The following is an 11,834-nucleotide window of genomic DNA, read 5'->3' on the forward strand; positions in this document are numbered from 1 at the left end:
CGCCCCAGCCCCGTGGCAATGTTCCCCACCCCTCTCCTCCCAGGCAGCTCAGGCCTTCAGGAATGGCAAGAGTGTATCAAAAGTGAATTTCTTGCCTTTCTAGCTTTGCCCCACTGTACCTGGGAGCCATGGCTTCCCCTAGTGGCATCCCCTGGAAATGCAGTGAGATTTGACGTGGTCTTGGGGACAAGAATGGACAAGCCCCCAAACTCCAGCCTTCTGAGCTGGATGGAACCCATGTGGTCTTGCAGGCCACCATTCCTCCCCATGCAGGAATACTGGCAATGCCCATGGCAGCTGCCTCCTGCCTCTGCTCCACCCCTCTGGCAATGGTTCTTTGGAGGCTGTGCCTTTGTTTAGGTGGCTCTGATCAGTGAGCGTGGTCACTTCCCTCAAGCCCACTTTCTTCTAGTGGTCATTTGATTTCCTCTCCCAGGTCTGCACTGACACTGGGTCTCCCCAGGTTTCTTCGGCCTGAGGGGGACTCAAAAGTAATGCATTCGGGCTCCATCACTGTGGTCACTTGTCCCCAGTTTTTCAGGCCTCTGAGTATCTATGCCATTTGGTGGGATTCTCCCACATGGATTCTGGGACCCTGTGTTTGCTTTGGCCAATAGAATGTGGAAGAAGTATGACGTGCCGGTTCTAGTCTCAGGGCTCAAAAGGCTTTGGGCACTGTCAGTCTGTTGGCAACTTTTTTTCTTTTTTTTAGAGCCAGGGTCTTGCTATGTTGACTCTGGGTCTGTCCTTGCAAATGTTTTCAGAGCTAGAACAGCCCCACTTCCCTCACCGAGGTGACTTCTACTACCTAGTAGTAGTGGCCCTTGTCACTTAGTCCAGGGTCACAGCCAGCCCTCGCTGTGGCACGTGTATTTGCCCAGGGTGGCCGACTGTCTCGGGCCATCTCATTATGACACACCTTGCCCAGCCCAGGAAGATGGGCTTATTTTTTCCCCCTTAGATCATGCACTAGCACAAAAGTCCTAAATCATTATTTCTGATTTCATTTGACAACCCTGACTTTCAGGAAGTTCTTTCTCATCCCTGACCCAAATACCTCCAGCTTAGGCTTGATTTCCTCATGCTCGGGGGAATACCCTTCTCTGTATCATGACTCCTCTTTGGATAACTGAACCACAACTCAGATTATTTTATTTTATTATTATTTTTTTGAGACAGAGTCACCCTCTGTTGCCCAGGCTAGAGTGAGTGCCGTGGTGTCAGCCTAGCTCACAGCAACCTCAGACTCCTGGGCTCAAGCAATCCTACTGCCTCAGCCTCCCAAGTAGCTGGTACTACAGACATGCACCACCATGCCCAGCTAATTTGTTTTTTTTTTTTTTTTTTTGTATATATATTAGTTGGCCAATTAGTTTCTTTCTATTTATAGTAGAGACGGGGTCTCACTCTTGCTCAGGCTGGTTTCGAACTACTGACCACTAGCAATCCACCCGCCTCGGCCTCCCAGAGTGCTAGGATTACAGGCATGAGCCACTGCGCCCAGCCACAACTCAGATTATTTTAGCAGGTCCCAAAGCCCTGGATGCTTTCACCTTTCTGTAGAGGCCACGTTCTCAGTTTGGGTTCCTGTGAGCAGGTGACAAGGTCTGAGGAGCCCCATCCTGTGCGCCAGGCACTGTGCTGGCTGCTCAGGGCAGACTATTCAATTTCCTCCTCACAACCCAAAGAGGCAGGTACTACTGCTATTATCCCGTTTGGTAGATGCAAGACTGAGTCCCAGGTAAAGGAACTTGGCTAAGGTCACAAAGCCAGGATGTGGAAGAGCTGGATTCAGTCCCTCCGTCTAACAAGGCTCTGGAGTGGGCTTGGTCCAGCCACCAGCCTCCACACAGGAGAGCACTGTGAGCGTGTAGGACAGACGTTCGCCTCTCACCCTGTGCCCATTTTGTGCCCGTCTCTGCCATTATTTTGCATTAATTCTTCCCATCTGCCTGAATGACCGCTGTTGCGGCTCTGTGCATCCATGACTGCTCCTGCACACGCTGCTCTGTTGTTTGTAGAGTACCGTGTGCTGTGCCGGGCTCACGTGTGTCGCCCGCAGCCCCCTCTCTGCCCCATGGCAGGGTCTTTGCTCACAGGGAAGCCCTTCAGGCCTTTGAGGCAGCTGAACTTGTCTCCGTCTCCACCCTCACACGGAGAATGAGGATAACTCGAGCTGCCTTTGTTGTTGCCCACTTTCCGTGGTGGGTGTCTCGTCCCCTTATCCAGGCTGTACGCTCCCTAAAAGTAAGGCCTTGTTCTTCCACAGTGCCCCGCAAGGTGCTGGGCACGTGAGCTGGTGGAACTTGAAATAGATACATGTGAAAATCTAATCAAGTCACTCATGGCCACAAATGCATGAGTGAGCCCAGTTGAAGTCAGTCTAGCCTGGGCCGAATCAACAGACTGACTTAGCCAACCTGCAGATTCATGTGCGAAAGGAAATGCTTGTTGCTATTTGCCTGTTAGTAGAGATTGTGTTGATGTCTCTTATGCAGCACTAATGTGGCACTAGGTAATGAATGCAACAATTTACCAGCTCCTTGACCTTTGGCAAGTTATTTCATCTCTATGTACCTCACTTCCTTGTCTGTAAAATGGGCATGTAGCAGACGTCGTTGACAGCCTCAGCTGTCTCCTCTCCCAGTGATTGCTTCAGCTGAAGAGCTGGCTTGCCGGAGGCTCTGCTCCTTCCCGGGGGCAGCCTGTGGCCAATGACTGGATGAGGAGAAGTGCGAAGGTCTGGCACCCTTGTTCCAGTTTGGGACAACTCTGCGGGGTGATCCTAGCTCCAGAGCTGCTCCTGGGTGATGGCATGGACTCCCTGCTTCCCTCTGCCTGGTCCCGCTTTGTTTCTCCTCCACAGGGGTCAAATCCAGAGACTTCCAAATAAACCTCTGATACCTCCATCTTAGAGTCTTACTTCTTGGACTGGCCTGTTGGGGGTGGTGGTGGTAAAAGTGGCCACGTGGCAAGTTCTGGCCAATGAAATAAAAGCAAAAGTGTCACACGGCAGTTTCCAGGGATGTTCCCAAAGACTGCTGCCCTCAAACTGTGAGCTTATTACCACTACCAAAAGAATTTTGAAAAACTATGAATATAGTTGTATATTTTTTATCTGAAATTTTTGTTTATATTTTTAAATATAACTTTTAGTATATTGTCAATATTAACACTCTAAAATAATACTATTCATTTAAATTTTAACTTTTTACTTAAAAAATTCAAATTTGTTAAAAACTTGCAAGAATAATATAGTGAATTCTTTTTTTTTTTTTTTTATTCTTTTTTCTTTTAGACGTAACGTTTGTGGAGAAATATAGTGAATTCTTATATACTCTTTACCTGGATTTGTCAATTATTTTATTTTTAATTCTTTTAAATTTTTAAATTTTTTCAACTTTTTAAAAATTTCAGCATATTATGAGGGTACAAATGTTAAGGTTACGTATATTGCCCTTGCCCCCCGTCCCACCTCGAGTCAGAGCTTCATGCATGTCCATCCCCCAGATGGTGCGCATCACACTCATTATGTATGTATACACCCATCCCCTCCTCCCCTCCCACCTGCCCGGCACCCAACAAATGTTACTCCTATATGTCCACTTGGGTGTTGATCTGTTAATACCAGTTTGCTGGTGAGTACATGTGGTGCTTTTTTTCTATTCTTGGGATACTTCACTTAGTAGAATGGATTCCAGCTCTAAAAAAATATGGAACGCTTCACGAATTTGCGTGTCATCCTTGCTCAGGGGCTGTGCTAATCTTCTCTGTATCGTTCCAATTTTAGTATTTGTACTGCCGAAGTGAGTACATGGATTTGTCAGTTATTGACACATTGCTCCATTTGCTCTCTCACGATCTCTCTCTATATCATTAGAATTATTATTAGTGCATAATTGATCAAAACAGAAATATATCTTAAATATATATTAAACCTAAGAAGAACAATTTCATTGGGACCGTACTTCCCTAATGAGATGAGACAAAGCTTCCCCTGCACCCCTCAAATTTTTTCACAAAGGGGCAGCATGTGTGGGGTTAGCTCATGTGTGGAGTTAGGCAGCCTTGGTTTGAATCCTGGTTCTGCCACTTATTAGCTATGTGGCCTTGGGCAAGTTGTTTAACTTGTGTCTCGAAATCTTCGAGATAATTGTATCTACCTCATCCAGTTGTGGTAAGGACCAAATGAGTTAATATCATAAAGCGCTTAGACTATTATCTAATATATTGTAAGCAAGTTTATGTTCATGCTAAAAATAGAATTCATAAATGCATGATTAATTGTTTATTGCTAGAATAATTAGGGTTCAGAGCAAATTAACAAGATGAGAAGATATTAGGTCACTAGTAAGTTGGAGGCCTACCACAGATGTATTAATGATTATTGTTCAATACCCTATTTCCAGTAGAGTCATAGCACAGTGATAAGTTAATCTGAGAACGTGGTAGGAATGAACACATGAGCAGAGAAGTGATTGATAAATGATAGCAAGTCGAAGACATTACTCCAAATTAAAAAAAACAGAATGTGACTTTCCATTATCCAATAATTTGGGGGCAAAATGAATGAAGATTTTTTTTTCTACAAGTTTCAATAAATGTTTATAAAAATATAGAACACTGCCGGGCATGGCAGCTCACGCCTGTAATCCTAGCACTTTGGGAGGCTGAGGAGGGAGGATACCTTGAGATCAGGAATTCGAGACCAGCCTGAGCAAGAGTGAGACACGTCTCTACTAAAAATAGGAAATGAAGCTGGGTGAGGTGGCATGTGCCTATAGTCTCAGCTACTTGGGAGGCTCAGGCAAGAGGATCACCTGAGCCCAGAAGCTTGAGGTTGTAGTCAGCTATGATGATGCCACTGCACTCTAACTGGGCTGACAGAGTGAGAGTCAGAAAAAAAAAAAAAATTAGAACACTAAAGTCCCTCTGATAGATGTTCCTTTTATTGGAAGATGTAACATTTATCTGTTGACAGTAAATGTGAAACTTTTCACTTCCTCCTCCTGGAAGTCATGCAAAATATGCGGAGAGCAGCCCTAGCTTAGCCAGGGTGGCACAGGGCAGACCAGGTGCTTTCCCCCTATCCTGAGAGTGTGCTTCTGTGCTTTTTAAGAATCACAAGAGGCTGGGCGCAGTGGCTCACGCCTGTAATCCTAGCATTCTGTGAGGCTGAGGCGGGAGGATCGCTCAAGGTCAGGAGTTCGAAACCAGCCTGAGCAAGAGCGAGACCCTGTCTCTACTAAAAATAGAAAGAAATTAATTGGCCAACTAATATATATAGAAAAAATTAGCCGGGCATGGTGGTGCATGCCTGTAGTCCCAGCTACTCGGGAGGCTGAGGCAGGAGGATCGCTTGAGCCCAGGAGTTTGAGGTTGCTTTGAGCTAGGCTAACACCACGGTACTCTAGCCCAGGCAACAGAGTGAGACTCTGTCGAAAGAAAGAAAGAAAGAAGAAAGAAAGAAAGAAAGAAAGAAAGAAAGAAAGAAAGAAAGAAAGAAAGAAAGAAAGAAAGAAAGAAAGAAAGAAAGAAAGAAAGAAAGAAAGAAAAGAATCACGAGTATCTTTAAGGTAAGGCATGGAGCCCTGCCTGGAGCTGCGGCCATCACCTGAGTATTCACTGCTTGTGCTTGAGGGGCCCCTCAGCGCTCAGGCATCCCTGGACAGTCCGGGGGTTTGGAGGTGAATATGGTCCTCCCTTCTGCTGTCCCGCCACATCAGAATCCAGATGTGTCAACTCAGATCAACATATCTTCTCAACTTCACATTTTGCCCTTAACAAAAAAAACCCAAACAACAAAATATATATATGACAGAGAAGACACAAAGACCTATCACAGGTTTGTGGTGATTTCCTTAAAAGAAGATTCACCCAAACCAATATTTCCAAGCGTCTTTTGGTTCATGGCTGGATGCTTTTTATACTCCAAGCATTGTGTCTTCAAACTCGGGGGTATGAGAGGCTGTGGGGATTATTGTTTAACACCCCCTTCTTCCATTAGACAAGATTAGTTTCAGCAACAATCAGGAATTGAAATGATTGTATTTCATGTTGACCTTATTGAACACAAATATTACAACTTGTACTTTGCCCTCCTTTTTACTGTTTAAAACTTTGACCACAATAGAAAGTCTGAGTAGACAGAAGTAAAATAACTTGTTATTCCTTTGTCTTCACAACCACAGTGCTATCATCGCTACTTTCTTTTTTTTTGTTTTGTTTTTTTTGAGACAGAGTCTCGCTTTGTTGCCCAGGCTAGAGTGAGTGCCGTGGAGTCAGCCTAGCTCACAGCAACCTCAAACTCCTGGGCTCAAGTGATCCTGCTGCTTCAGGCTCCTGGGTAGCTGGGACTACACACATGTGCCACCATGCCCAGCTAATTTTTTCTCTATATATTATTTAGCCAATTAATTTCTTTCTATTTATAGTAGAGACGGGGTCTCGCTCTTGCTCAGGCTGGTTTCGAACTCCTGACCTCGAGCAATCCACCTGCCTCAGCCTCCCAGAGTGCTAGGATTACAGGCGTGAGCCACCGCGCCTGGCCCGTGGCTACTTTCGAATGCACTGTTGAGGCGGAGGTAGGCAGTTCTGCAGGTTGGACGCTGCAGGGTGGGAGGTGCTGACCCCCCAGAGGGAACTGGGGGGATTGGGAAGGAAGGAACCCTTAGAATTCACTCTGGAAAGGAGCACATTGTAGCCGAGCCCACAGGAGGCAGGGCCCACAGTGTCACTGCAGTTTCCGGCATTAAATTCTGGGTAGAATATGATGGTTTGTAAAGACAAAGTTCCTTGGGTTAACTTGAAGCTCACATGGAGTTGAAACTCAACGGTAACTACAGCATTTACTTAGATTTAGAACTTAGACCAACAGAATATGTTTTCAGGGAGGAACACTTATCTCTGTCTGACGTTGTCCAGAATTGCTGGGCGACAGGATAACAAAGAGCAGCCGATTTGGGGCTGTCGAGTGTTAAAATTCTCTGTAGACAGTGCACGCTCTATTGCCTGCCCTGGGTGGTGACGGGGAACCATTCCTGCCACACTGCTCTTGCACACCTTGGAGGAGAGGGCTGCCTTTCCCATAAAGTGGCCAAGGGGTGACTCTTGTCTCAGGCAGGTGGGGCGCTAGCCAGCAGGAGCCCTTGGCCCTCTCCCGCGTGGCTCCTGTCTCCATCCTGTTCCGTCTCCCTGCTGCTGTTTGGACTGGCCAGGTGGCCAGGTGGCGCTGCTGAGGGCGCCCAGGGGCTGGCAGAACAGGAAGGAGCCTGGGCCCCTGAGCGCTCCATGGGAGCGCCCCGTCTGTAGACTAGGTGAGGGCAAAGTAAGACTTCGTCTTTTCTGGGGTTTCTGACATTTCCAAGTGCCAGGGAAGGTCCTGACATTTAGGCTGAAATCTAAAGGGTGCATAGGTGTTTTCTGAGGAAGAAGAGGGTGGGAAAGCCACCAGCCGGGAGACGGCATGGTGAGTTTGGGGGATGGAAAGAGCTCAGAGCTCCAGGCGGTCTTGAGCGGGAGCCCAGAAGGACTTTCCTGTGTAAACGGTCCATCTGTGCTCGTGGGAATCACCAGCACCCCGCGTGGGAGCTCTCGGGTGGAAGGAGGCTCTCAGAGACCGGACCAAGAGATCCGGGGCCTTGCCCTCGCGGGTTGCCCGGGCAGCTCTGTTCACAAAGAGTCCTGTTTACCACCTCTGACTCACGGTCACCTGTGGTTCCCATAGTTCCCATCAACAGTGAAGCACAAGTCCCTCCACAGAGGGTGGGGTCTGCAGGGTGGGGCCGTCCGCTCCCTTTTCTGGCTCGGAACCCAGCACAGCTCCCCGGCCTACGGCCTACGGCAGGGCAGATGGGGAGACAGTGTCTTTGTCCGTGGAGTCTCAGGTGTGGGGATGAGAGAGGCGGAGTCAAGGAGCTGAGTGGAGTTAAGGGACAGAGACCTGCAGCCAGGACTAGGGGTGTGTGCAGTGTAGGGGGTGGTTAGGGGGGTGGGGGTGGGGAGGACACTGATCAGAAGCCCACTCCCCCCACATAATTAGAGAAGGAGCCAGGAGACAGAGGGAGAAGCAGAGAAACTCCAGCAACAAAAGAGTTAGTGCGAGATTTAGGAGACCTAACCACTTACTTCACTGGGGACAAGCACAGTTTGTTCCCCAAGGCGGGGAAAGGTTGATAAATGCATACCTGGAAGGAACAGATTGCTTGATAACTGGTGGAGACATACATAAAGGAACCCAAAGAAAGGGAAGCCAAAGGGACAGATGGATTTTTTTTTTTGAGACAGAGTCTCACTTTGTTGCTCAGGCTAGAGTGCTGTGGCGTCAGCCTAGCTCACAGCAACCTCAAACTCCTGGGCTCAAGTGATCCTCCTGCCTCAGCCTCCCGAGTAGCTGGGACTACAGGCATGCGCTACCATGCCCGGCTAATTTTTTTTCTATATCTATTAGTTGGCCAATTAATTTCTTTCTATTTATAGTAGAGACGGGGTCTCGCTCTTGCTCAGGGTAGTTTCGAACTCCTGACCTCAAGCAATCCGCCCACCTTGGCCTCCCAGAGAGCTAGGATTACAGGCGTGAGCCACCGCGCAGGCCCAGATGGATTTTTGAAAGATTGCCTCATTTTTTTTGAAAGATTGCCTCATTTCATAGTTTTGCACAAAGTCCTATAGGTTACAAAGCATTTGTACATCCATTTTCTCATCTGCTTTTCACAGAAGCTCTGTGAAGAAGCCAGAGCAAAAAATATCAATCTATTCTAAAAAGGGCAAACTATGGCTTATAGAAATTGCTTAACATACATCGCTGATCAAAAACAGGACTAGAATCTAGACCTCGTGGCTCAAAGTTCAGCGCTCTTTCTACTAAATCAGTGTTTCTTTTCTTTCTGCAGAAGAACAGGCAAAGAAAAAAAGAAAAAGAAAAAAGAGAAAAAATTTAAAAAAAAAAATCAGTGTTTCTCAAACTTTGGCATCCATGGACCATTTGTGTCTAGAACACACAAAGTGCCAACATTTTTGGTCAACTTTAAAAATTGTCACAAATTTTTAAATAATGTGTTAAAACATTAATAATATAACAATGGCTGTTTTAAATCAATAAGAAGGATGTTATTTGTAATCGTCACTAGATTATTTATAATTAGCTTGATGTCAGATAGTGTGTTCCATAGCCCAGGTCCCATATTCAGTCATTTTTTTGTTTTGTTTTGTTTTTTGCTATTTCCACTAAATTAGGAAAACTTAACCTTTAGTTACAAGACTTTGGGAATGGCATCATGTGCTCTGTGGCTGCCAAACAGTCCTGGATAAGCAGACGACACTTGAACTCAGACTGTGGAGAACATTCTCAGGGAAGATGGTTTGCCAAACCTTCAGGACCTAAGTCTGCAAGCACATCACACTCAGAAGTTGGAAGAGTGGCTGCCCTTTCCCTTTTCTGGCTCGGAACCCAGCCCAGCTTCCAGGCTACGGCAGTATTAGCCTGGGCCGTGGTGGCAGATGGATCCCTTTCGCTTCATTAGAAAGCACTTCTTTCTGTCTGATGTAGATTTTCAAAGTGGTTTTTTTTTTTTTTTTTTTATTGTGGTAAAACATATACAACATGAAGTTTACCTTTTTACCAAAATGATTTTAAAATATACCCAATAATATGTTTTTGATTCTTACACAAAAAAACCAAATGTTGAGAAATTGTAAAACTTTGATGATGCAACTGTGCCAGAGTTCTAACCTTAAGAAATCCCTCCAGTGTGGTGTATTCTGGATAAAGAAGAAAGAAAGAAATCCTGATATTTTATCCCCACCATTAAGATTGTGAAAATTTGGTCTTAAGTGATAGGTTCCGATGTATCTCTAAGATACACCACTTACAGGCCGGGCGCAGTGGCTCTCGCCTGTAATCCTAGCTCTCTGGGAGGCCGAGGCGGGCGGATAGCTCAAGGTCAGGAGTTCAAAACCAGCCTGAGCAAGAGCGAGACCCCGTCTCTACTATAAATAGAAAGAAATTAATTGGCCAACTGATATATATATATAAAAAAATTAGCCGGGCATGGTGGCGCATGCCTCGGGAGGCTGAGGCAGAAGGATCGCTTGAGCCCAGGAGTTTGAGGTTGCTGTGAGCTAGGCTGACGCCACGGCACTCACTCTAGCCTGGACAACAAAGCGAGACTCTGTCTCAAAAAAAAAAAAAAAACACCACTTACGCCATTTGCAATTAGACAGATGCTCTTTATTAGCATTATCAATGTCATGAAGTGTCACCATGCATTTCAAAAACTCGTGTGATGGAAAGAAAAGGGTAAAATTATCTCTGTTTGCAAATGACATGATCTTATATATGGAAAACCCTAAAGAATCTACAAAAAATGATTAGAGATAGTAAGTTCAGCAAAGTTGCAGGATATAAGATAAATATATAAAAATCAGTTGTATTTTTATACACTAGTTATAAACAATCTGAAAATGAAATTAAGAGAATGGTTCTATTAAGAATAGTATGAAAAAGAATAAAATACTTGGGAATAAATTTAACCAAAAAACACAAGACTCGTATAATGAAAAATATTGTTAAAAAGAAATTAAAGAAGCAAAATCAAAGGATATTCTATGTTTATTGTCTGAAAAACTTAAAAATGTTAAGATAATGATACCAAATTGATCTATAGAATCAATGCAATCCCAGTCAAAAGTGCTTCCTCCTCATCCCTGCTCCCCCAAATGAACAAGCTAATCCTAGAATTCAAATAGAATTGCAAGGGACCCAGAATAACCAAAACAATCTTGAAAAAGAACACTTCCCTCTTTTCAAAAGTTACCACAAAGCTACTATAATCAAGGCAGTGCAGTACATAGACAGATACACCAATGGAATAAACTCGACAGTCCAGAAATCAACCCGTATATCTATGGTCAGCTGACTTTGCACAACGTTGTCCAAACCATTCAGTGAGGGAAACAAGAGTCTTTTCCACAAATGATGCTGGGGCTAGATATCCCTATGCAAAAGAATGAACTTGGACCCTCCTGATCTCATACTATATACAAAACTTAACTCAAAATAGATCAAAGACTGTGATCTATAGTCTATGTGAGAACTAAGAGAAAGAAAGAAAGACAGAAAAGGCTAATAAACACATGAGAAGATGATGGACATCATTAGTTAATAGGGAAATGTGCAAATCAAAACCACAGTGGTACACACTTCCCATCTACTAGGACAGCTACATAGTAATAATGGAAAGGAAAACAAGTGTTGGTTTGAATGCAGAAAAATAGGAACCCTTCGCCCGACGACACTGGTGGCGGGAATGTAAAGTGGTTCAGCCGCAGGAGAAAACAGTCTGGCAGTTCCTCAAAGGTTAAATATAGAATCACCATATGACCCAGCAATTCTACTTGATGGTGTATATCTGAGAGAACTGAAAGTTTTTGTTCACATAAAAACTTGCACATAAATGTTCATAGCATTATTCATAATACCAAAATGTAGAAAGAACCCAAATGTCCATCAGGTTGGTGAATGGGCAGACAAAATATGGGATGGCCATGCAATGAATGTCACTCGGTCACACAGGGGAAAGAAGTACTGTGACCTGCTACAGCCCAGACGGGCCTTGGGAACATTCTGCTGAGTGAAGAGGCCAGCCACGAAGGGCTACATGTACGATGTGATTTATATAAAATGTCCGGAATAGGTAAATCCATAAAGACAGGAAATACATCCGCAGTTGCCAGGGCATGAGGGGAAGGAGGGAATTGGGACTAACTGTTAATACGTATGGGGTTTCTTCTTGGGGTGACAGAAATGTTCTGGCATTAGATAATGGTGATGACCG

The 11,834-nt window shown here is 45.0% G+C and overlaps 1 non-coding gene across 1 annotated transcript; it reads right to left on the reverse strand.

Moving 5' to 3' along the window:
* Positions 1–3,707: 3,707 nt before the first annotated feature.
* On the reverse strand, positions 3,708–3,814 carry LOC142873509 (U6 spliceosomal RNA). The gene has a single exon (XR_012921530.1). It is a non-coding gene; the product is annotated as a U6 spliceosomal RNA (small nuclear RNA).
* Positions 3,815–11,834: the final 8,020 nt, after the last annotated feature.

The sequence above is a fragment of the Microcebus murinus genome, chromosome 10 (assembly GCF_040939455.1).
Source record: "Microcebus murinus isolate Inina chromosome 10, M.murinus_Inina_mat1.0, whole genome shotgun sequence".
Taxonomy (NCBI): Eukaryota; Metazoa; Chordata; class Mammalia; order Primates; family Cheirogaleidae; genus Microcebus; species Microcebus murinus.